The sequence below is a fragment of the Lactuca saligna genome, chromosome 3 (genome assembly GCF_052625555.1).
Source record: "Lactuca saligna cultivar CGN05327 chromosome 3, ASM5262555v1, whole genome shotgun sequence".
In the NCBI taxonomy this organism is placed as follows: Eukaryota; Viridiplantae; Streptophyta; class Magnoliopsida; order Asterales; family Asteraceae; genus Lactuca; species Lactuca saligna.
In genome coordinates this window covers 24,289,130-24,313,543 of record NC_136419.1, presented here as the reverse complement: position 1 = coordinate 24,313,543, position 24,414 = coordinate 24,289,130, and the positions used below count along the sequence as shown (strand labels likewise).

At 38.5% G+C, this 24,414-nt stretch overlaps 1 pseudogene; it reads left to right on the top strand.

Moving 5' to 3' along the window:
- The first annotated feature begins 420 nt into the window (after nt 1-420).
- LOC145038081 (5S ribosomal RNA) lies at nt 421-538 on the top strand (annotated as a pseudogene).
- Nucleotides 539-24,414: the final 23,876 nt, after the last annotated feature.

Here is a 24,414-nt window from a genome sequence, read left to right as displayed (position 1 = left end):
GGGATCAGATATAACCCACTTTTAAAGTGGGTTAGATCTGATCCCACATCGGTTGGGAAGGAGAACTAAGCATTCCTTATAAGGGGTGTGGATACCTTCCTTAACACAACGCGTTTTAAAGCCGTGAGGGCAGCAGATCCCATAAGAACTCTGCAGTTAAGCGTGCTCGGGCGGGAGTAGTACCGGGATGGGTGACCCCCTGGGAAGTCCTCGTGCCGAGTGGCCCAAAGCGGACAATATTGTGATACGTGCCAGAGGGGGGTGTTACAAATGGTATGAGAGCTAGGGCACGGGTCGATGTGTTCGATAGGGACGTCGAACCCTATAATGGGGGGTGAAAGTGGGTTATATCTGATCCCACATCGGCTGGGAAGGAGAACTAAGCATTCCTTATAAGGGGTGTGGATACCTTCCCTATCACAACGCGTTTTAAAGCCGTGGGGGCATCAGATCCCATAAGAACTCTGCAGTTAAGCGTGCTCGGGCGGGAGTAGTACCGGGATGGGTGACCCCCTGGGAAGTCCTCGTGCCGAGTGGCCCAAAGCGGACAATATTGTGATACGTGCCAGAGGTGGGTGTTACATTATTGGTGTGGAATTTTAATCACAAGTTGGAACACTTGGGATCTTGTCATTATGGCTTGTGGTCATATGTTGGAGCTCTTAAGTGTTGTTTGAAGAATTTGTATTATATTACGCTTGGTGACATTGAGCGTGGGTTTTGAGAACCAAATGGTGAAGTTATTAGGTTGGTTTAGAAATTCTAATGGTTATGAAATCTTCATAGTTTAGCCAAATCCAAGTGGGTGAGAATCGCTTAGGTTAGATGGGAATATTCCTGATTGCAGGTCATCCTGGAGTTTCAAATTCGAGGATACTAGGGTAGTTGGTTTTAGTTTTTCTCTTGATTAAAGCTTATAAAAGTAATGCGACTCAATAGCTAGTTGTAATCAGGGAAACAAATATTGATTAGTCAAGGTTATCTCGTCTATAGTTTTGAAGCATTAGTAGCAACGCAAGATTAAGTTAGTGTCTAGGTTCAGGTCGACGGTTATGTGAGCGCCTCACTGCATGTTCTTGTATGATTAAGGCTTTAGGGTTCGAAATACAACCCAAATATGGGATGAGTTCTAGTAGGACAGGGTTGTGACTCGTGTTAGCTTTTCTTGTTATTTTTGTAGATTGTTGGAAGGACCAAGGGGGAGCCCATGGTAATCACAAGGGTGTTGTTAGACTACAATCTGGCCTGTAGGATTCACTTGACTGAGATAGGCCATTACATGGGTGTTTGTAAAACTATGGGAGGGCCACATCATCCATATGGTTAAAATAGACTATTGGCTAAATTGGGCCGGAGGGAATGTAAGGCTACGATTAGGCCCATAGAGTTCACATGGGTTGAGTTAGACTCATCATTTTTGTTTATCCACTTCTTGTTTAGGAATGAGGGTTGCTAGACCCATGTAGAAGCTTAGGTTCATGTAGCTTTTGATTATGGGATAAGGCCATGTTTATGTTATCTTGGGCGAGGATCGTGGGCGAGGCATGTTTATATGTTTGTTAAAGATTTATTTGTCATATCACTTTATGTTAATATGCGAGGTGCTCAACAACTAGGATCTGCTATTGATTATGTATTTCAATTTATTAGCAAGAAGTCGTATGACTAGGAAGATCTTAGTCTGATCGAATTTGTGAATTTTTGGTTAGCAAGATTGATGTATAGGTTAGTGTAGTTTTGAATTGTTGGGGGTTCATGTTCAGATTCACCTTTGTATTTGAATGTTAGGTTGTTAGGATCGTGGTTGGTCATGAAGTCTATTTTTTGGTTATCAGTAAGGTGATGAGAGGACATGTAGGTCTCGTTACGACCAAATATGTGTGCTTTTGGTCAGAATAGGTGTCATATAGGGTGACTCTGTCAACCTGGGAGATAGGCATGACTTGGGAATCTTCAAGGTATGGCCATGGATGTTAGTCCTTCTCATTGTGGGTTAGTGGGGGATGTGCTGGTATACTTCCTTCATCGGGTCATGTATTTCTCGCTAAAGATTTTTTCAACATTGGTGTTAGAAAGTGATCATCTGCTTGAGGTGTCATCTCAATGCTGTGGTGGATGCGATTTCAACATCTGAGAATTTATGCCTGAATTTGTCATATGGGCCTCATTTTGGGAATCCTTGTATTTATAATCTCAGTTTTGGGCATTCAGAGTTGTATTGCCTTGTGTAAGAAATAAATAGGCTTGGAAGATTCCTTAGGGGACTCTAAGGGTGTTTTAAGAGCAACCTATAAGGACAAATTTTGAGGACGAAATCTAATTTAAATGGGGGAGTGTTGTAACACCCATTTTCTAGAATGGATCAATTAAGGGCTTAATGGGATCAAATATGAGCTTTTGTAGGAAAAATCCTATCCCACAACATGGAATGACTTTCATGAAGTACACTTTTCAGGTGAGCACCATGATGTGGAAAAAGGGATGCCATGACATGGTGATTGTTACAGACAAGCCCACAATTTTTAGGTTTTCTTTCGTATTTAAAGCCTTCGACTTAGAGTTTAGGGTATCATAATTAACTTCCAATCTCCTAAAATGAAACCCTAGCCTCCTTGAAGCTTTTGGAGCTAATTTTTAAAGTTTTGGTGATTTTAAAGGAAGAAGGAGGAAGTTTGGTGCATAGATCCGACAAGCAATGTATCCCCATCCTTGTATGTATCCAATGGACTCTTTGTAATTCCTTAAGTTTTCATATTGTTGGTTTCTTCCTTATAGACCTAGGTCATTTTAGCTTATTTTGGTCCTTAGTTTTGGTTAGAGTGTTTGAATGTAATAGACTTAGTAAGTTTATGGCTCTCTAGTGTCCCAAGAGCATTATACTTGATGGATCTAGCAGTTGTGTAAGTGTTGAAAGCCTTGCATGGGGTTTGGACCCCACTTCTAGCATTTTGACCCAGATAAGAGAAAGACATGCACTGGATATGCATGTCTATATAGTCTGGATTTTTATGGACTATTAGGGTCTTAAGACGCCTTCTGGAAATTATGAGTTTAAGGATTAATGTATTGAGAGCTCAATCCATTAAGTTGTCCACATATAGTGGCCACGATGTGAAAAGTTGGCTGCCACAATGAGGGGAAGGAAAGGATTCGAGAGTGTTATTTCTTGCTATTACCACTACGTGACAATGGTTAGGCCATTACGTAGAGGCTAACTGATGTTGCTTTGACTGTTAACTTTCTAACCAGGTTGATTTTTGGTCAATTTTCTAGTCTTAAAGTGTGGACCGAGGTTTGATCTTGAGTATTTTGATGGGTAGGTTGTAGCATTGGTTTTTGGACTTTTTGAGCTTTGGTTGTTTGACAATGAGATGGAGATGAGTCTTCTTACTATACTATGTATGATGCTAATTGTCTTTGTGATGTTGGCATGAAAGACCAAGATATATCCCCTGAAATATACATGAAAGACCAGGATCTGGCCCCTGGCATATTCATGAAATACCAAGATCTGGCGCTTATCATATGTATGAAGGACCAGGATCTGACCCCTGGCACATGTATGGAAGACTAGTATCTGAACCCTAGAACTTGTGTTGGGTTTTGATACGAAATAAAAGTGTGTTTTTCATAAAAAAACGACAATGGAAGACTTTAAAAATAAAAAAGTTTATTTTTTGTTCATAACAAAATCGAACCATCATGGATCCATTTATAGAGGTTAGAATGAAACAAAACCAACCATAGGATATTTTAGAGATAACCTTTGAAGCCTTTGAAAGCACATGGTTTTGGGGAGTTGATGAAGATCACAAAAGATCAAAGTGTATGATCTTCTCTACAAGTACCCACCATCAAGAGTAAATAACTTGGAATGTTAGTTCCTTCTTGTATTCTCGAGTGTTTTGAACCTTTAAGTACTTAACTCAAATAAGCACTAAACGAGACAAATCAAGATGGCTTCTAATCACCAAAATAACTTCAAAAGAGAGAGAAAGAGAGGATGGAGAGAAGAAGAACCCATGGTTCTAGAGAGAAAAGATAGGAAAAAGAAGAGCTTCACTCTTGCAAAAATGCAAGCCTCATGCATCTATTATATAGCCCATGAAAAGTATGGTCTAGCCATTAAAATAATCTAAAGTAATGGTAGTCTTTAGAAGCATGGGAGACAAAATGTGATAAGTTGAAAAAGCAATCTCTCACACCGTCATTATGCCTTTTAAAACGTAAGATTCTTTATTTTTTATAAACTCCAAGTTTATAAAATATAAACTTTGTCTTTAGGTAAAAGACAAAATAATCCAAATAGTCCAAAATGTTGTGCATCACTTATTAATTCATACCATATGAAATAATAACTAGTAATACTCTCTTATAATTATTATTTTCATAAAACAATAATTATTCCCCAATTAAAATACAAGAATCGATACTTTTTTAGTAGTAATCATAATAATAATAAATATACAAAATGTGCCAACTTGATAACGGTGTGACCCTATAGGATCATATATTATTAGCAATATCACTCCATAATGATTCTTGGGCATATAGATCAAACAACTTGTACAAGTAAAGACCATGATTTGGCGCTTTAAAGAAAGTGATAGTAGGACTATGAATTGTATCATAACATTCACTTTGGGTTGATATAGACCCATTATGTTATGTATGGTATGTGGTATTTTGGGGGAACTCACTAAGCTTTGCACATACAGTTTATGTTTTAAATGTTTTCTGGTACTTTAATCAGACCTTCTGCTAGGATTTGGGCTTTAGGCAGTTCATAAGAAATTTTTGCCAATACTTTTTTTTCCAAACAAGTGTGCAAACTCGATGTCACATTTCCAGAATTCAGCTACATAATCCCTCAATAAGTTCCTTGCAACACTATAGGCTCTGATGGTTAATTGACCAGTTTGATGATTTTGGAAATGAGTAGCAATTGTGAGAATATCGTTGGGGTTGATAGATGGAAAATTTGCATTAGTGATAGTGATAGTGGCTTATTTGTTTCGAGAAATGTGACATTTGTACACCATATAATTCCACTTGAACTTGCTTGAAACCTTATTTCGAAACCCAAAATCTTTGTGATTCGTTTACGAGACCACGATTCTTTCTGAGGACGTACGTTAATGGAATAGAAATTCTTCAACCTCTCTTGCACAGTTCCGATGATAGTTTGAGGATCATCATTTGGGTAAAGGGAGCAAACTTGATGTAGTGTTTTCCGAAAGGGGGGATTGGAAGATCGATGTGGTTGGAGCCTTGTGTGGGCGGGTCAAAGTACATAAAGGGCACTATATGTTGATCATGAATGATCCGTTCTCATAAGAGTGGATATATTGTTGGATTAGGTATCTAAGCCCATAACTATAATTGGTATATACGAGAGTTGATAGTACCATAGTCTTTTTCGGTTGCCCTCAAAACTAACAACTTGACAGGATGACTTTTGATGGGAGAGTTTGATTTATTATTTGATTAATAAATTGCAAAAAATAATTTGTTAATATATTATGAGAATGATATATTAATTAGAAATAGTAATATTTAATCAGAAGTTAATTGTAATTAATTTTGGGATTAAAATTAATAATTAAAATGTAGGGACTATAGTGCAATTGTTAAATAGTTGAGCAAGAAGCATTCTAGAACCCTCCATAAGGCTTGGATGGTTTTTATAGGCATTAGAGTTTCTAGAATAATCCCAGGTGGATAATCAGGAAAGTAGATAATTACCTAGTTTAAGATAATATTGGATTTGGGGTTATCTAGGGTTTCTGGAATACACTATAAATATAACCTCAACCCTATAATTTTCGACCACATGTTCTTTTGAAGAGATATCTAAAATTCTGAGCCTCCGTTGTCTCTCTCAATATTCTTCCTTTTTCTAGTGTTTGGTGTGAACCACTAGAGGCGTGATATTTGTGGCGTTTGCTCTCAAGGCTTCAACAACATAAGGATTTTTAGTGTTATTAGTCAATGGAAATCAAGGCATGTTTCTCCTAATCATAATTGGTATTTTCGAAAATATACTTGATGTTCTAGGGTTTCTTATTTGAAATTCAAATTTTTATGTTCTAGAAAACAAAGATCACGAATTACAGTTGCATGTACACATAGGAAATTATATGTGTTTGCATAATACTTATCAAGGGTATCATATCATAGGTTTTTTTCTATTGAATTGTTGCAATTATTAAACTTGAACAAGGAGAAGCAAAACAGAATCGTCATTCTGTTCTGCTACCATGACGTGGTGACCTACGATTTTGATTGACCATGACGTGGTTGACTCTCAGATCCATAAAATTTGGTTTTATTGAATATATCATGAATTAATTACGATAATTACCAAAATTAATGTTTTAATTATGTAAAATAAATATTTTTCTAAGTAATTTGATATCCTTATCTTGAATTCTTGATTGGTTTAATTTTGAATTAAAGTTAATTTCTTAATTTTCAAAATTTAAAATATAACTTAATATTTTTTACAAATTTTAAAAAATACACCCTTATGCTATATGTAACATTAAAAAGTCTAATATTACTATTTGTATAAGACATGTAATTCGAACCGCTATTATGCCTCATTCACAAAGTCAATCTAAAGGGGGGGGGGGGTATTAGGAAACAACCTATAAAATGGCGGTTGAATGGGTGTCCAATCTCACCCACCACTTCCTTCATTGGTGGATGGTCGTTATCCAAGCAGGTTTGATAGAAAAACTAATCTTTATTAATAATTATAATGAATTATATCATAAGTAAACTTATTTCCTTAATTCACAATCTTATTTTCTTTAGGTAAAATGTGATCTTCTATGCTAACCCATGGAATTCAACATTACACTTTATAAGTTGTTAGTGTAGCGCGTGTGGTTAACCGGCACACTAATGGATGTCTCAAAAATTATCATTGACTAATGGAGCGCGTGTGGTTAAACTACACATTAAAATGAGATGATAAATGACATCGAGAGTACAAAACTAATTTACATGGTTATTCACATCTTTTTTTGTCCTCGGTATCCCAATCACAAATGGAAGAGCATAATCATGATTAAACATGCCATTAAAAAGTTCAATGACTTTAAAAAAGATCTAGGAATTTCATTAAAAACAAAATTTTCTTCAAATTTCATTTTTCGATGGTGAAATTGTTGAATTGTCATTTACCTACCTTTATATATTTTACAATATGTTACGGCATCCCTTATCTAAGTTGTGAATTATTCAGTTGGATCCTAGCCTTGATATTTCATTTTTGGTGTTATATTGAGGATTATTCTTATCTAACTAAAACTATCCTTCTTCTCTTTCAGATGTCTACTCTAACTGATGCTTTTGGTTCCTCATCCTCAAACAACAACAACAACTTCTCCCGAATATCTACTTAAAGGTGCAATTGGATGGCACCAACTACAACGATTGGATATGTAAAATTAAAATGAATCTTCATTTTTAGGACAAGGAATATGTCCTCAAAAAACCATTACATGAAATTGACGAAGAGAAGGCCACTCCTAAATAATTGGTCGACTACAAGAAACACTATAATGATGCCATAAAAGTTATGTGCATCATGATGGCCACAATGACTCCAGAATTGCAAAGGCACTATGAGGATTATTGGTCATACGAGACAAACAAGGACCTTATGGAGAAATACCATAAGCCAGATCATTAGAAAAAGTACAATCTGGTAAAGTCCCTCATTACTAGCAAGATGAAGGAGGGTGAGTTTGTTAGTAGCGATGGTCAAGGAATGTAACAATATGTGGACATGCTAATCAAGCTCAATGTGAAATTTGATGAAGAGTTGACAATCAACATATTGTTGAACTCCTTGCCAAGTTTTTATGATCAGTTCAAATTGACCTATCATTTGAACAACAATGAAACTACTTTGTCATAATTGAAAAACCTCACGTGAACAGCTGAAGCAAGAATGAAGGAAAAAGATATTACCTCCACTCCTACTAGTGCTCCTATTTTTTCCATAGGACAAGGGAATGGGAAGAAGAGGAAAGGTGATCCTAAACAAAATTAGAAGGCAAAGTCCCAAGTTAGTTCGTCAAGCACAAAACCCAAAGGAAAATCCAGTTCTGATGCTCCCCCTCTTTCTAATCCCAAAGAGGCTACTTTCTTCTATTGCAATAACAAGGGGCATTGGAAATGAAGCTAGCCAAAGTAGTTGAAGGATATCAAGGATGGCAAGGTAAAGCCAACCTCGTCAGGTATGTACATTATCTTATCTAATAACTCATGATATTCTCATTCTTGGGTTCTTGATACAGGATGTATGTTTCACATTTTGTTCTAATTTTCAGGGGCTATAAGGAAGTGAGCATGTGGACCATTGAAGGATGAACTTGATCATGGGGAATAAGGGATCTTCACCTATCACCAATATTGGATTTATTGGTTAGTGTTTAATAGTGGGTTAGGTTTAGATTTAATAAATTGTTGTTACTTGTCAAAGATGACACAAAACATCATTTCATTGCATGTTTTATTTGAGCAATGTTTTAGATTCTTTTAATGATGAGAATGGTTCTATTTCTACTTATAAAAATGGTTTTTTATTTTTTTATTTTGAAGATTTACCTTGTAATAGTGTGTATGAAATTGCGATGGTTGTAGAAAATTTAGGAAATAGTGTTTTTCATATTGTATAGACAAAGCGAGCTTGTGGCGTTGTCATCCTAGACATGTCAACAAGAAACACATGGCCCAAATCCAAAAAGGATGGAGTTTTGGAATCATTTGACTTATGATCAGATGATACATGTGAATCTTGTCTATTGCGTAGATGACAAAATTACCTTTCATTCGATCTTATGAAAGAGGTGAAGGTTTGTTAGACCTCATACACATATGTGTGTGGGCCCTTAAGATCCACCACAAGGGATGCAATATATTCTATATGACTTTCACTGATGATTAAAGCATATATGGATATATCTACTTAATCAAGCTTAAGTCACAAACCTTTGAAAAGTTGAAAGAATTTAAACGTGAAGTCGAGAATCAATTGTGCATAAAAATAAAGATGCTTACATGCGATAGAGTTGGTGAGTATCTTAGTATTGAGTTCCCCGAATATCTCAAGGAATGTGGAATAGTTTCACAACTGACACCTCCTAGGACACCACAGCTTAATGGTGTCGTTGAGAGGCATAATAGAACCTTGTTGGATATTGTTGATTCCATGATGAGTCGAGCCTCTTTTCCAATTTCATTCTGTGGGTATGCCTTAGATATTGCCGTCCACATTCTTAATCTTGTCCCAACAAAGAAAGTTTCCAAAAAATCTCACGAGATGTGGACAGAGAAGGTTCCCTTGTTAGCGTATATCAAGGTTTGGGGTTGTGAAACTTTCGTTAGACTAGAGACTCACAACAAGCTTAAACCTTGAAGTAGAGATGTAATTTCATCGGCTACCCACATAAGTCCTTGGGATATTTGTTCTATAGACCTAGTGAGAATGTGGTCTTCATATCACGAAGGCGAGTCTTGAGAGAGAAAGAGAGAGAGAGAGAAAGAGAGAGAGAGAGAGAGAGAGAGAGATAGATAGATAGATAGAGAGAGAGAGAGAGAAGGAGAGAGAGCTCATATGCAAAGAGTATAGTGGGAGTATAAATGATCTTGAAGAGATTCAAAAGTCAAACGATGAAGGAAATTTTGAAAATGCTAGGGCTAAACCTGATGAAGAAATTCCAGTTAAACCAATTGACGAGTCATTACCTCTTAGATGTTCTAGTAGAATTAGAATGCCACATGAGTTTTATGGTTTCCATATTAGTGTAGATGGTGATACATTTATCAGTGATGGTATACTGGTAAATTTGGGTGAACCAACTAAATACAAGGAAGCCATGACGTGCCCTGAGGCTAGAAAATAGAAAGAGGCAATAGACAATGATATCAAGTCCATGTATGAAAAGCAAGTTTGGAATTTGGTTGATAATGTACCAAGTCGTATGACAGTTGGGTGCAAATGGATGTATAATAAGAAGATCAGAATGGATGGAAAGGTACACACCTTCAAGACTCAACTAGTTGTGAAGTGCTTTACTTAAACCCTAGGGGTTGACTATGATGAGACATTCTTGCCAGTAGCCAAGATATAATATATTAGGGTAATGCTAGCCATAGTTGAATTTTGTTACTATGAAATTTGGCAGATGGATGTCAAAACTGCTTTTTTTAATGGAATACTGGCTGAGGATGTTTACATAAGTCAACCAGAGGGTTTTGTGGATGCAAAGTATCCAGATAGAGTGTATAAGCTTCAGAAACGAAATTTCAACTTTGTTTTGACGAGAAAGTCAAAGAGTTTGGCTTCTATAGAAGTGAAGATAAATCTTGTGTACATAGTAATACCAAACTGGGTTAGACTTAGAGCCAAAGTACTGATGTAGAAATACCGGAAATGAGTAGATTTCCATATGCTTATGTTGGTGGATCTATCATATATGCTATGATGTGTACTCTCCCTGATTTGGCTTTTGCTTCTAGCATGGTCAGTCGTTATCAGGGAAATCTAGGTAGAGCTCACTGGATAGCACTTAAGAATATTTTTAAGTATATTCGAAGAACTAAGGACCGAGTCCTTGTGCTTTTTGGAAGTGATAACTTATAAGTAACTGGGTATAGTAACGCCAACTTTTAGACAGACATAGATAAATTCCGGTCTCAATCTGGTTGGGTGTTTACCCTGAATGGAGGAGTGGTAACATAGAAAAGTTCCAAATAGGAGATGGTAGCTGATTCTACTTGTGAGTCATAGTACATAGCAGCAAACGAAGCATCAAAAGAGGCTATTTAGTTGAAAAACTTCATCGGAGATCTTGGAGTTATTCCAACCATCAAGGAGCCAATGGAAATTTTCTATGATAATGAAGTTCTATGATAATAAAGGGGCGGTTGCCTTAATAAAGGAACCAAGAGATCATGGAAGATCAAAACATATCGACAAAAAATACCATTTCATCAGATGTAGAGTAGAAGAAGGTCACCTCGTTGTGAAGAGGGTATTAGCAGAAGAGAATCCTACAGATCCCCTCATAAAGGGTCTAAGTAGGGTCTAGCACGTTCAGCATGCTAGGAGCATTAGTCTGAAGGATGATATTAGTTTTAGTAGTTAGATACTTTTAAACTTGTAACGAAATAAATGTAATTGATATTTGGTGATTAAATAATGGAGATTTATTTATGATTTGGATTACTAGATTCTATCTATTGTTTATTTTGTGTTTAGTTTTGCATATTTTACTTCCTGAATAATTAGATTATTCAAACATCCACAATCAATAATACTTTTGGAAGCAAGTAGTGAATCAAGACTGTCATGAATTAGATTGTAGATTGTATAAAGAGTTTTGGACATGGCAATAGTTTTGCTGCAATATTCATGAGTGCTTTGAAATGGAGATATAAGTATTGGACTAACCCACTCTTATAGAATTACTTCATAGAATTTATCATGAGCAATTCTAAGATGATAATATCTTATAATCTTTAAACAGAGATATAAGAGTTGTTTACAAATTGGTTGTGCATTGATGATAAGTAAAAGCATCAATGACTTGATGTTATAAAATGAATTGTTGTGCATGATTTGATTAGTAAATAGTGCAAGCATATAAGTCAAAGTTTATATGTTCCTTTTTTCGTAATGGGAAAAGCGATACCTTTGGGCCCCTTAGTGATTTGGTGTTGACTTATAGCGTTGGGCCCGACCACTACTGAAATGCTCTGTTAGATTGGTAGTTATGTGTCATTACAAATAAAAAATATGCAAACAAAGTACTATACATTGAGATTGATTATGTTCCATGTTTATATCTAAATGATATCTTGCAGAACGGAGGATTATATTATCACTTATCTTAGGACAGTTAACTGACTAGGTCAGAGTTCGACAATAGCTTTTTAGAGCTACAACTTGCTGATAAATTTAGAAGAATATACTGGAAACTATAGTTATTAGACTTATTCAAGTGGGAGACGGTTGGATTAAGTGTCTAAGCCCATAACTATAATTGGTATATAGTTGAATTGATAGTAGCACAATGCTTTTAGGTTGCCCTCAAAACTAGCAACTTCATATGATGATTTTTGAAGAGAGAGGTTGACTTATTATTTGATTAATAAGTTGTGTTAAATAATTTGATCATATATTATTAGAATAATATTAATTAGAAATAGTGATATTTAATTAATATTTAATGTGAACTTAATTGGAATTAATTTTTAGATTAAAAGTATTAATTAAAAGTGTGGGGACTGAAGTGAAATTATTCAATAGTTGAGCAAGAGGCATTTTCGAAACCTCTATAAGGCTTGGAAAGTTTTCATCGGCGTTAGGCTTTCAAGAATATACCCTGGTGGATAACCAGGAAAGTGTATAATTACTCGGTTTAAGATAATCTTGGATTTTGGCTTATCTAGGGTTTCCCGAATACACTATAAATATAACCTCAACCCTAGAACTTTCTATTACCTGTTCTTTAGAAGAGATAGCCAAATTTTTAATCGCCCTCCTCTCTCTCTCTCTCAATCTTTTTCCTTTTGTTAGTGTTGGATGTGAACCACTAGGGCACGACATTTGTGGCGCTTTCTCTCAAGACTTCAACAACACATGGATTTTCATTGATATTAGTTAGTAGTAATCAACGTATGTTTCTCCTAATCCTAATTGGTATTTTCTAAAATATTCTAGATATTCTATGGTTTATTATTTTTTGTTCAAATTTGTATGTTCTATTAGAGAAATCATAGATCAAGAATTAGGGTTGCATGCACACACAAAAAATTATATGTTTTGCATAATACCCATCAGACATGCCCAAATCGGATTTAAATTATCTTTCGACACTTGAATCCGAAAGTTTTTTTTCAAGTGCTCAATCTATTTGAGCTTGAGAATAACCTTCGGACTTTCTAAAGGTCCTTTGAGGGATGCTTGGTTCCAAGACAACTTTATTCCCTTTGTCTTGTGGAGGTTTGTTTAAATCAACGATGACTTGTTGTAATGTTTCAGAAATAACAAACTCTGGAGGAGGAGTGATCAGGGGCTCTTCTGGAATATCATATGGTTTCTGAGTAGGAGAACCTTCATAAATTGGGATGACTCTTGGAGAAGGGATAGGAGGCAGTAAAGACTGAGTAGCTCAGAATGCATCAATGCTGAGCTTCGTCTTGACTATTGCCATTTCAGGGCTTTGTTGGAGAACATCTGCCAAGGATGATAGACAAGTAACAGCAGACCATATCCTTCTTTTTTCTTTGGAAAGAACCTTTGTCGGATATTTCCAAGGATCTTGAGGTCCTACAATAACGTTCATGATTTGGTTGTCATCATCATCATCATCTTTTTCATCAGTAGGAGGGTACATGGGTACAACTTGGATTAAGGATTCATCATCAGATTCATCTCGGAAAGCGAAATACAAGGATGGTTTACATTGGATTGAATTGCCCATGTGGCTAAATCCTTCTCCCCCTCTTGCTTTGGAGGCCCACCATTCGAGGAAAGTATAGCAGTGGCTTGGACTTTAGATAATCTTTCGAATACTCTCTAAAAACTCATGTTGATTTGTTTTGAGAGAGCATCATATGCTTCAGTGGTGGGGGCTTGGGCTTTCAAATGATCAAACAAGCTGCCCAAGATGGAGAGAATTTCATTGAACTTGTTTTTCGAAACGTCAACGATGTTCCAACAAGCTCAGAGCAGCTTGATTAGGACTAGTTTCATGATTAGATTGAGTTCATCATTTTCTTTATCTCCTTCTCCAACCATTGGATCAGTTTTTCATGGCGCGTTTGAGTTTGCTAGATCAACTTGTTGGTTTCTTTGATCATGTCGTCATGGATCTTCAACATGATGGTGGAGGTGGAGATGTGGTAATCCGGGTTGTCATTGTACTTATGTTCTACTTCTTCCAAGGTGTGCTTAAGTTTTAGAGAGATGTGCTGATCAAGTTGATCTACTCTTTCCGCTTCCGATGGCCTATCACAAAAAGGGGTTTGAGAATGACATAGAGCTTTGAGTTGAGGTTGGAGACTTTTTGAGCAAGCTTGGAGTCTAGTTGTGCCATGGTTTTGTCATGGGAATTAACCTTAGAGACAGTTGTTGCTACATTGTCTCGGAGTTCCAGGAGGGCAAATGGATCATCAATTTCTCATCCGATGAGCTAGTGTCCAAGGTGGAACTCTCAAAATTATCATCATCGCCACCTTTATTGCCTTGAGATTCAGAATGAGAGTGATTAGTTTCTATTTGATTTCCTTGAGGAGAATTTGTTTCTCTTTCACCTCCTTGACTTGTTTGTACATTGTCATAAATCTGGATTTCCTCGTCTGCATGTTCTGAGGAGGATGACGAAAGGCCGAAGTCATAAACTCTCTTTGAAGAAGATGGATTTGTAGTGACTTGAGAGTAGAGAAGATTGGAAGAGCGCTAACGAAAGCGCTATCACCATCAAACATAAACTCAGTTGAGTGTTCTTCATCCGAGGGTAGCTGGAAGGCATCATCATGTGGTGACTATATAGAATTATTTGGGAGAATTTTTGTTTCATGGGCTTCTCTTATGGCAACGATCTATGTTGGATCCGAAGAGGTAAACTCTTGGCTTGTTTCTTTATCGGTGGGAGCAGTGAACGAAAAGTTCCTCTGAATGGATCTTTCTCGAACGGATATGAGAGTAGATTCAACTTGAGCTCATGTTAACTCTAGATGTCTAGAATTTGCCCTGTCAGCAAATTCATTCCATTTATCATCAGCAGAAACTAGTCATCATTTTCGTGAACCAGGTATAAGACCAGTTTGGGCTCTAGAAGTTGGAGGGACAGCTCCACGTTTTCGAGAACATAGAATCAGAGGCAGGGGCCCCAGATTGTGCTTGTATAGAAAGAATAAGAATGTACAAAGAGACATGTGGGTTTGTTCAAGGGGGTTGCAAATAACTTTGGTCAGCACCTGCTCCATCTTTTAGGGAAGATAGGAGTGGATTATATGTAGACTCCTCGTGCGTGTGTGCCGGTGATTTTGAAACTCCGAAGGGGACTTCAGAAGAGTAGCCAGGTAGGGTTATCGGACATCTAGAGTCAGATGGAATGTTAAAGTGTGATTCCTTTTGAGAGGAACCACTGACTTTGTTTTTCTGTTCGGCTAGAGCTCTGGAAGGAGAAGTTTTTCTTTTAGACATCTTTTTCTTTTTACTACCAGTGGAGGTGGGTTAGTTAAGATCTGAGGACTAATGTTCATCCGAGATCAGGGCAGACTGTGTTGGGACAAACACAGTTGAAGTCTCCAAATCATTTTTTACAAAAAATGAATCAAATGGAGGAACTGATAACATATGTTGTGGAAACCTAAGGATAGGTTCGAAAGTGGACTGGTTCGGAAGCCTATACGTTTTAATAGGTTTGAAGGAAATAAATACCTATTTTGGTTTGGTGTTGATAGGAATTGGCCCTCTTCTTTCATTTTAGATTTGTTGAAGTGTGAGAGACCAAAACCTCGGAGTGGAAATCTCATTTGGGTTTCTCTTGATGGTAAACTTCCGAAAGTCTTGAAATGGAACTTTAATCAGATCGACTGCATTGCTCCTTCCAAAGTAGATGATGTAGATGACATACATCCAATCCTTGCTTTCCGTGTCCATTCCACCATGTTTACCTGGAAATCCTCAAAGAATGATGTGCATCAACACGGTCCAAAGTCTAAGAACCGCCAATTTCTTGATTTTCTACGCCTTAAAATCACCATTGTACCAAATTTCATTAAAAAATTTCTAAAACTCTTCAGATATTGGTTCTTGAACTTGAAAACCCTTGGATTTTTCAGGAATGTAAATAGCTTAGAGGAAGATCTCCTTGGTTACAGGAACGATCCTATCTATTGTGGTTTTACTTTCTAGAACACCATCTTTGATTTTGATTCTCCTAAAGGTTGTGTAAAGGACGTGTAATGGGATTTAAGGGTTTGGGGTTTTTGGTTAGTAGAATAGCGATGGGGTGATGGGAGATGAACTTGATCAAACTCAAATGGATTCATCGTAATCCATGGGATCGAGTGAAATTAGTTGGGGTGCTTCATGTAAGATTGGTTCAGTGGATGAAGATGAGGATGAACCCTTTAATGTTTTCTTCTTTGTGGCAGGCTTTTAGATTTCATGGATGTTTTGAACGAAATCCATTATTGTATGTTTAAGAGCTTGAAGAACAGTTGTAGAGAGAACATTGGAGAATAAGAAGGATAAAATGTAAAAAAATGAACAATTGGAGTTTGAAAACCTTTTATAGGTTGGATTTTCAGGTCGGGTTGGAAAAAACTAATGATGACACCCGATGGAAAAATGGGTTTCATTTAATGTTTTGCCAAAATTAGCATGCTTAAAAACAACAAGAGCAAATGATGGGATGGCCATACGTTTGAAAAGAGAAAACCATTGTTTCAGTTTGAGAATATGTGCACTTTATTGAGACGTGTGAAAAAGCATATTTATTGAAGAGTTAAGGATAATCTTTAAAAAATTACCGTTAATTCAATTAAGAAAAATGTTTCGGAAATAAAAAAAAAAACATTAATGAAAACCTTTGAACTTCTTTTTTTAATGGAGGATATTGGAATAAGAAAATTCTCAGATGAGATGTCGTAAAATACTTCGAACAAAATATGAACATATCATTAGTACATGATATCGAGTTCAAGATGGCACAATCTTAGAATGAATATCAGAGGTGAAATGCATGAAGATCTTAAAGGACAATTTTAAAAATATTGAGATTCTGAGAAATGAAGGATCAGAGCTAGGACAAGGGTAAGAGGTGAATGAACATTATCGTTTCAGACTTGAATTCCAAAGTGAACTTCATATCACTTCATTTGAGATAAATTTTGCATCGAGTTCAATAAAAACTGCCAAGGTAACTACATTTGTCATAATCTTCAATAGATGAGGAATGTTGTACAAATTAAAACTAGAAGAAGAGTTTAGACAAAAAGAACACGTAAAATGATCCTATATTTTCCGAAAGGAAATGATTACGATATGAAAAAGATTTTGAATTTGGAATTATTTCAATTTCTGATGTTTCCATCAGAGAGTACAAGCGTCTTCAAAGAATTGTGGATCAGACATTATCATACCCATTTTGTCCAGGAACCCATTAAATTTGGTTTTGTCTAATACCTTAGTAAGGGCATCAGCAATTTCATCGTCAGATGGAATAAAAATAAGTTCGATGTTTCCTTTTAAAACATGATCCTTAATGAAATGGTACCGAATGTCGATGTGCATCATTATGGAGTGCTAAATTGGATTGTGAGAAATTGCAATTGCAATTTGAGTTTCACAATAAATTGGATTTTTTTGAAATTGATAGTTGTAGTCCAAAAACAGAGATTTCATCCAAATAACTTACGAAGTGCAACTAGCGGCAACAATGTATTCTGCTTCGACTGTTAAGAGAGCAGTGTAGTCCTTTTTGTGAGATGTCCAACTAACAAATCTTCCACCCAAAAATTGACAACTTCCTGAGGTACTTTTTCTATCCAATTGAAGACATCCATAGTTTGAATCAGAGTATGCGTGAAGAAGGAAACTTTCATTTAACTTACGAAGTACCAGGAGAATTATATAAGCGCAAAACCCTAAATTTTAGGGTTTGGGGCCAGGAGAATTAAGCGGGGGTACCCCAGCATACATTAGTTGTACAACCCCAGCACATGCCTCTTAAACGCATCTCACATGCGACCATTTTTCTCAACTTTTCCAAATAAGGGTCTCTTTTACATAAAGTTAACTTAAATTAATGATGTTACAAATCTCCCCCACTTGAACTATACTTCGTCCTTGAATTCTGCTGCTGCAAAGAAATCTGGGTAATGATCCCTCATCTCGCTCTTTGGATCCCTCGTCCACTCCAAACCCTTCCAGTGTTGTCACTGCGCCTTCACCAAGCCCACTGTCTTATTTCTCAGAACCTTATTCTTCCTCTCTAAAATGACGATCGGTCTCTCGATGTAATTTACGCGATCATCCACTAGAATACCCTCCAACGGAACCACCACAAAATCATCAACCAAGAATTTCCGTAGCTTAGAGATATGAAACGTACTATGAATCACTCTGAGATCATCCGACATCTCAAGATGATATTGCAACCTTGCCCATCTTGGCTAGAACCCTAAAAGAAGCAATGTATATGGGGCCCAACTTTCCCCGCTTCCTGAAACGGATGACACCTTTCCAAGGTGACACCTTCAGAAGCATCATGTCCTTGACTTGGAACTCCAAATCCAACATACGTCTATCAGCACAACTCTTCTATTTGATTTGTGATTTATGATGTCACATTCAAACCTGCTGAATCAAATCAGTCATCTTGAGTAACACCTTGGTACTCCCCATGACGCGATGACCGACCTCGCCCCAAAAAATAGGGGTACGACATATCCTCCCGTAGAGGATCTCAAAAAGAGGTCGATCGATACTAGATGGATAACTGTTCTTATACGAATATTCCACCAAAGAGAGATATGTATGCCAACTACTACACAAATCCAAGACCCATGCCCGAAGCACGTGCTCTGATGTTTGGATAGTTCGATCACTCTGAACATCAGTTTGCAGATGAAAGGTTATGCTGAGGTGCAGACGAGTACCTAACTCCTCGTGAAATATTTTCCAAAACCTAGAAGTGAACCAAACTTCTTAATCAGAAACAATTGAAACCAACACCCCATGTCGCGCTACCACCTCCCGAATGTAGATATCTACCAATTTCTCCGCATAGATACTCTTCTGAATGGGTATGAAGTGCACACTCTTGGTCAGTTGGTCCATGATGACCCAAATAAAGTCGACTCCACATTCGGTCCTAGGAAACTTCGTAATGAAGTCCATCGTGATCTCTTCCCATTTCTAAATGGGAATGCCTAATGACTCCAACTTGTGATGAGGTCACTAGTGCTCGACCTTGACTTTCCTGCAAGTCAAGCATCGCTCCACATACTGTGCCACATCCCGCTTCATGTATGGACAACAATAATCAATTTGGGGGTCTAGATACATTTTTGTCACTCTAAGATGAATAGATAACCTCGACTTGTGCGCCTCTTCCATCAGAACCTGACCCGCATGTAACACCCATAAAATTCAAGCCAATTTAAAACTTTTTAACTCATTTAAAAATTGATAATTATTACAAATATGTTTTCAAAATGATTTAATGAAAGAATATCTCATAATCAAATCATAAAAACATAAGGAGGTTCACGATCACGCCTTCACCTTCCCGCGATCATCAGAAATACCTGAAACAAAATCCAAAAATGTAAGCCCAAAGATTAGTGAGTTCTCCTAATTTACCAATGCCATAAAAATCATAGATATAAAAGATCAACAAATAATCAGCATGCATAATGAGCCATCAACCTGACTAGACCGCCTTGTACGACCATCAGTCTATATGGGCTGCTCTCCGAGCCATCTACATGTTTAGACTGACACACAGGGCCTTCAGCCTATCCAGACCACTCATTGGGCCATTGGTCTGACAAGTATGCCCTCCTGGGCTTACATTCTACCTGGTCCACCCTAAGTATGTTGGCCTTCAGCACAAAGTAGGTCTGCCTCAACCCAACCGCCAATCAAACAATCATGTTCACATAAATATCACACACTAACATATATAATAGTCAAACCGATTTAATAGATCACTAATCATAGCAACATCCTATAACCAAGATACTGACCTAATCGGTCACTAACATAGCTTTATCCTATATATTAGGATACCGACCTAAACGGTTACTAACATAGCATTATCCTATATACCAGGATACCGACCTACCAAGTCACTAAGCATGTTACCATCCTAACTACCAGGATACAAATCCATAAGCATATCATGTAATAAAACCACATACAAATCCAAAAAGGTCCGGCATTGGTGCCTTCAACCATGTTAGTATAGTGAGGACAACTCACCTCATAAGTAGCTCGGGATGACAAATGTCAAACTACCGAAATTCAGCTCCAAACTCAATCACCTAGACCCACCATCGATCTATTTTCATAAATTCCTAAATACTAAAATACCCCAGAAGTCAAACTAGTCAACCCTTGGTCAAAGTCAAAGTTAACGGTCAAGGATAACAGTCCATGTTGACCCAACTCGTCGAGTGCAACGTACTGAATCATCAAGTTCCTTCAGAACTCAGAGAGTCAGGAGAATCAGAGTCGACTCACCAAGTTGGCTATCCAACACGTCGAGTCCATGCAACGTCTAGAAAGTTCAGGAAAAACCTTATCTATTCGTTGAGTCTTCTTACTAACTCGTTGAGTTCATACTGAAACCAGAAAACGAGGAAACCCATCTCAACTCTTCGAGTTAGCTAATCCAACTAGCCGATTTCATTCAATCTACTTCTTATCTAGATGATTTCAAGCTACTCCAAAGCTCCAAATTGCAGACCTAGCCCCCTAGGTTATGGTTCCCACGTAAAGTTGCGAACTTTACGTGCATGCAAGGTCCTAAACGCTAAAACCAAGCTAAGGGAGAGGTTTAAGCCTTGGAGAACGACCAAAGCTTAATAAATTCAATAACTTTGTGATTATAAGGACTTAGAGGAGTCCAGATCTAATGTTAGAACTTTAGATCACGCCCAATACCCAAAATGATCCACTAATATGCTAAAAATGGCCTTAAGCCCAAGAATATGGAGATCTAACACTAGAATGATCTAGGTAACAACTTGCTACCATTAAATGGTAGCCAAAACGATGTAGATGCTGAATCTACAAGCTCTTTCCCGTTCCAAGCTTTTCCACCTTCAAACTTCTTAAAAAATTGCACCAAAAACACTCTTTTAGCCTCACAAGCACAAAGGAATGGTAAAGAACGGCTAGGGTTTCCTTCTTTGGGTAATGAAGTGATAAGGTAGGCCAAAATATACAGGTTAAGTCATGTAAATAAGATGCAAACCCTAACAATTAGGGTTTTCACATTCAGATCCTACTTGTCAAGTTCGGGTCCTCCATTTCATCAAGTAGACCACATAATTCACGCGGGTTGACTAATCTCTACACGATGAGTTGGGCACCCTAACTCATCGAGTAGATTTCTTTAATTGCATAAAAATATCTAAACTCTCATTCACAGAAATTAGGATGTTACAACTCTCCCCCACTTGAACTAGCCTTTGTCCTCGAAGCCTGCTATAGTGGATAAATCCGGACTCTGAGCAATCTGAAGCCTGCTCTACACCTTCTGGATCTTCTCCATAGTCTTGAGTACCACTTTGGTACTCCCCATGATCCTCTGGCCAAACTCATCCTAGCATATTGGGGTCTTGCACTTCCTCCCATACAACATCTAAAAGGGAGGACGGTCAATGCTCACATGATAGCTGTTATTATAGGAAAACCTAGCCAAAGGAAGGTAGGTATCCCAACTACCTCCGAAGTCTAAAACATACGCCCATAACATATTGTCTAGAGTCTGGATGGTCCGTTAACTCTGACCATTCGTCTGCGGGTGAAAATCAGTGCTGAAGTGCAGACAAGTACCCAATTTGTCGTGAAACTTCTTCTAGAATATGGATGTAAACCGCACGTCTCGGTCTGAAATCACTGAGACTGGCACCTCGTGCCGAGCTACTACCTCTCGGATGTAGATATCAACTAATTTTTCGACCGAGATGCTCTCTTGGATCTATATGAAATAAGCACTCTTGGTTAGCCGATCCACGATGACCCAAATCAAATCCACTCCCTGTGCAGTCCTGTAAAGCTTTGTGATGAAATCCATAGTGATATCATCCCATTTCCAAATGGGGATGTCTAACAGCTGCGTCTTGACGTGAGGCCTCTGGTGCTCGGCCATGACCTTTCTGCAGGTCAAGCACCTCTCAACGTACTAGGACACCTCCCGCTTCATGCAAGGCTACCAGTAGTCAGGTCGAAGATCTCTATATATCTTTGTCTCCCCTAAATGGATGGAGAACCTAGACTTGTGGGCCTCCTCCATTAAGATATGTCGTACCCCATGCTAGTACGGTACCCAGACCCTCCTATGCACGGTCAACAATCCACGACTATTATAGTCAAATGAGGCCACCTGGCCTGTGATTCGCTCTCACTTCCTGCTCTCCTCCTTTAGGCCCTCGACCTGCGCCTTGCAGATCTCCTCCAACAGTGAACTCACTACCGTCATCCTTAGTAAAATATCTCTAATCGGGGTTACCTTGCAACTAAGCGCATCGACCGTAACATTGGCCTTCCCCGGGTGGTAAAGGATCTCACAATCATAATCCTTCACGACATCTAGCCATCGATGCTGTCTCATGTTCAGATTTGGCTGATCCATAAGATACCTTATACTCTTATGGTCCGTGTAAATGGTACCATGGATCCAATACAGATAATGACGCCAAATCTTGAGGCGAAAACAATCGCCCCCAACTCCAAATCATGCATCGGATAGTTTTCCTCATGAGGCTTCATCTTCCTCGAAGCGTAGGCAATAACATGCCCCCTCTGCATCAATACCGCAGCCAAACCCGAGATGGACGCATCACAATGTACCACAAAATCATCCATGCCTTCTGGCAGGGCTAAGTTTGGCGCCTCGCATAATCTCTGTCTTAGAGTCTCGAATGCAACCTACTGCTCTGACCCCCAACGAAAGACCACGACTTTCCTTGTTAACTGGGTCAAAGGCACGACTATCTTGGAGAAGTCCTGAATGAATCTCCGATAGTACCCTACCAATCCTAGGAAGCTCCAAATATCAGATGGATACTTCGGGACCTCCCACCTCATCACAACCTCCACTTTGGTCGGATCGACCGAAATCCCATCCTGGTTGACAAGGTGCCCAAGAAACTATGCGCACGACAACAACTCACACTTGGACAATTTGGCATACAAGCTCTCCCTCCTAAGAGTATCCAATACCTCCTGCAAGTGCTCCTCATGATGCTCCAGAGTCTTGGAATAGACCAAGATGTCATCAATGAAAACTATCACAGACCGATCCAACATTGATATACACACGCGATTCATGAGATCCATGCACGCGGAAGGAGCATTAGCGAGCCCAAAAGGCATCACCACATACTCATAATGACCATATCATGTCCAAAAAGTAGTCTTCTGCACATCCTACTCTCGGACCCACATCTGATGGTAACCCGAGCACATATCGATCTTGGAGAACCAAGATGCTCCCTGAAGCTGGTCAAAGAGGTCGTCAATCCGAGGGAGTGGGTAATAGTTCTTTACCGTTACCTTATTTAGCTCCTAGTAGTCTATACACATCCGATGCAACCCGTCCTTCTTTTTCACGAATAATATCGGGGATCACCAGGGCGATATACTCGGTCTGATGAATCCCTTGTCTAATATCTCTTGCAGCTGTGTAGACAACTCCTGCATCTCAGGAGGAGCCATACAGTGCCTTGGCTATCGGATCCGCACCAGGGACTAGGTCAATCTTGAACTCCACCTGCCTTTCTGGAGGTATCCCAGGCAGTTCCTCTAAAAATACATCCGCGTACTCTCGTACCACTGGCACATCACTCACCGTCACTTGATCCACTTCTCGGGTATCTAAAACTTATGCGACATACCTCGCACAACCCTTCTGGAGGTAGCGCCTAACTCTCGCTGCTGAACATAAACTGGTCCACGCTATGGCCTCTCACCCTAAATCACCAGCTCTCCATCACCTAGGGTCCGGATCCGAACCAACTGTTGCGCACAGTCGATCATTGCTCCATTGGGGCTCAACCAATCCATTCCCCATGATAACCTTGTTCCCCCACAATGGTATGGGAACCAAATGTACCAAGTAGCACTCCTCGTACAACCTCGGAATACAATCTCTGAAAACCTCTAATGCTCGCACTGACCGGCCATCCGCAATCTCGACCTCTAGAGGGCAATCTAACATACCCGAAGACTCAGGAAACCTCTTGATAAGCGCAAGAGAGACAAATGATCGGGTAGCACCCAAATCAAACAAAACTTGGACTGGGATACAATTCACATGGAACGATCCTAAATAAAACATACAACATAAAACATCAATATCATCAGTGACATAAAAAAAAGGTTAGATATAAGAAACCATACCCACCAGCACGTCGAGTGCGGCATGAGCCTCCTCGGCTGTCAACTGGAAGGCTCAAATCCTCACCACTAGAGCTTCTGACTTGACCTTCTAGCCATCCGTAACCCGTGTAGTCGCTGGAGTTGGCACCACTACCGGCGTTGCTGCTGTTTACCTGGGGCAGTTGGCCTTTTTTATGGCCCCTCTGGTTGCAATGAAAGCAAATCAGGTCTTACATCTGAATAGTGGGGGCAGGAGCAATACA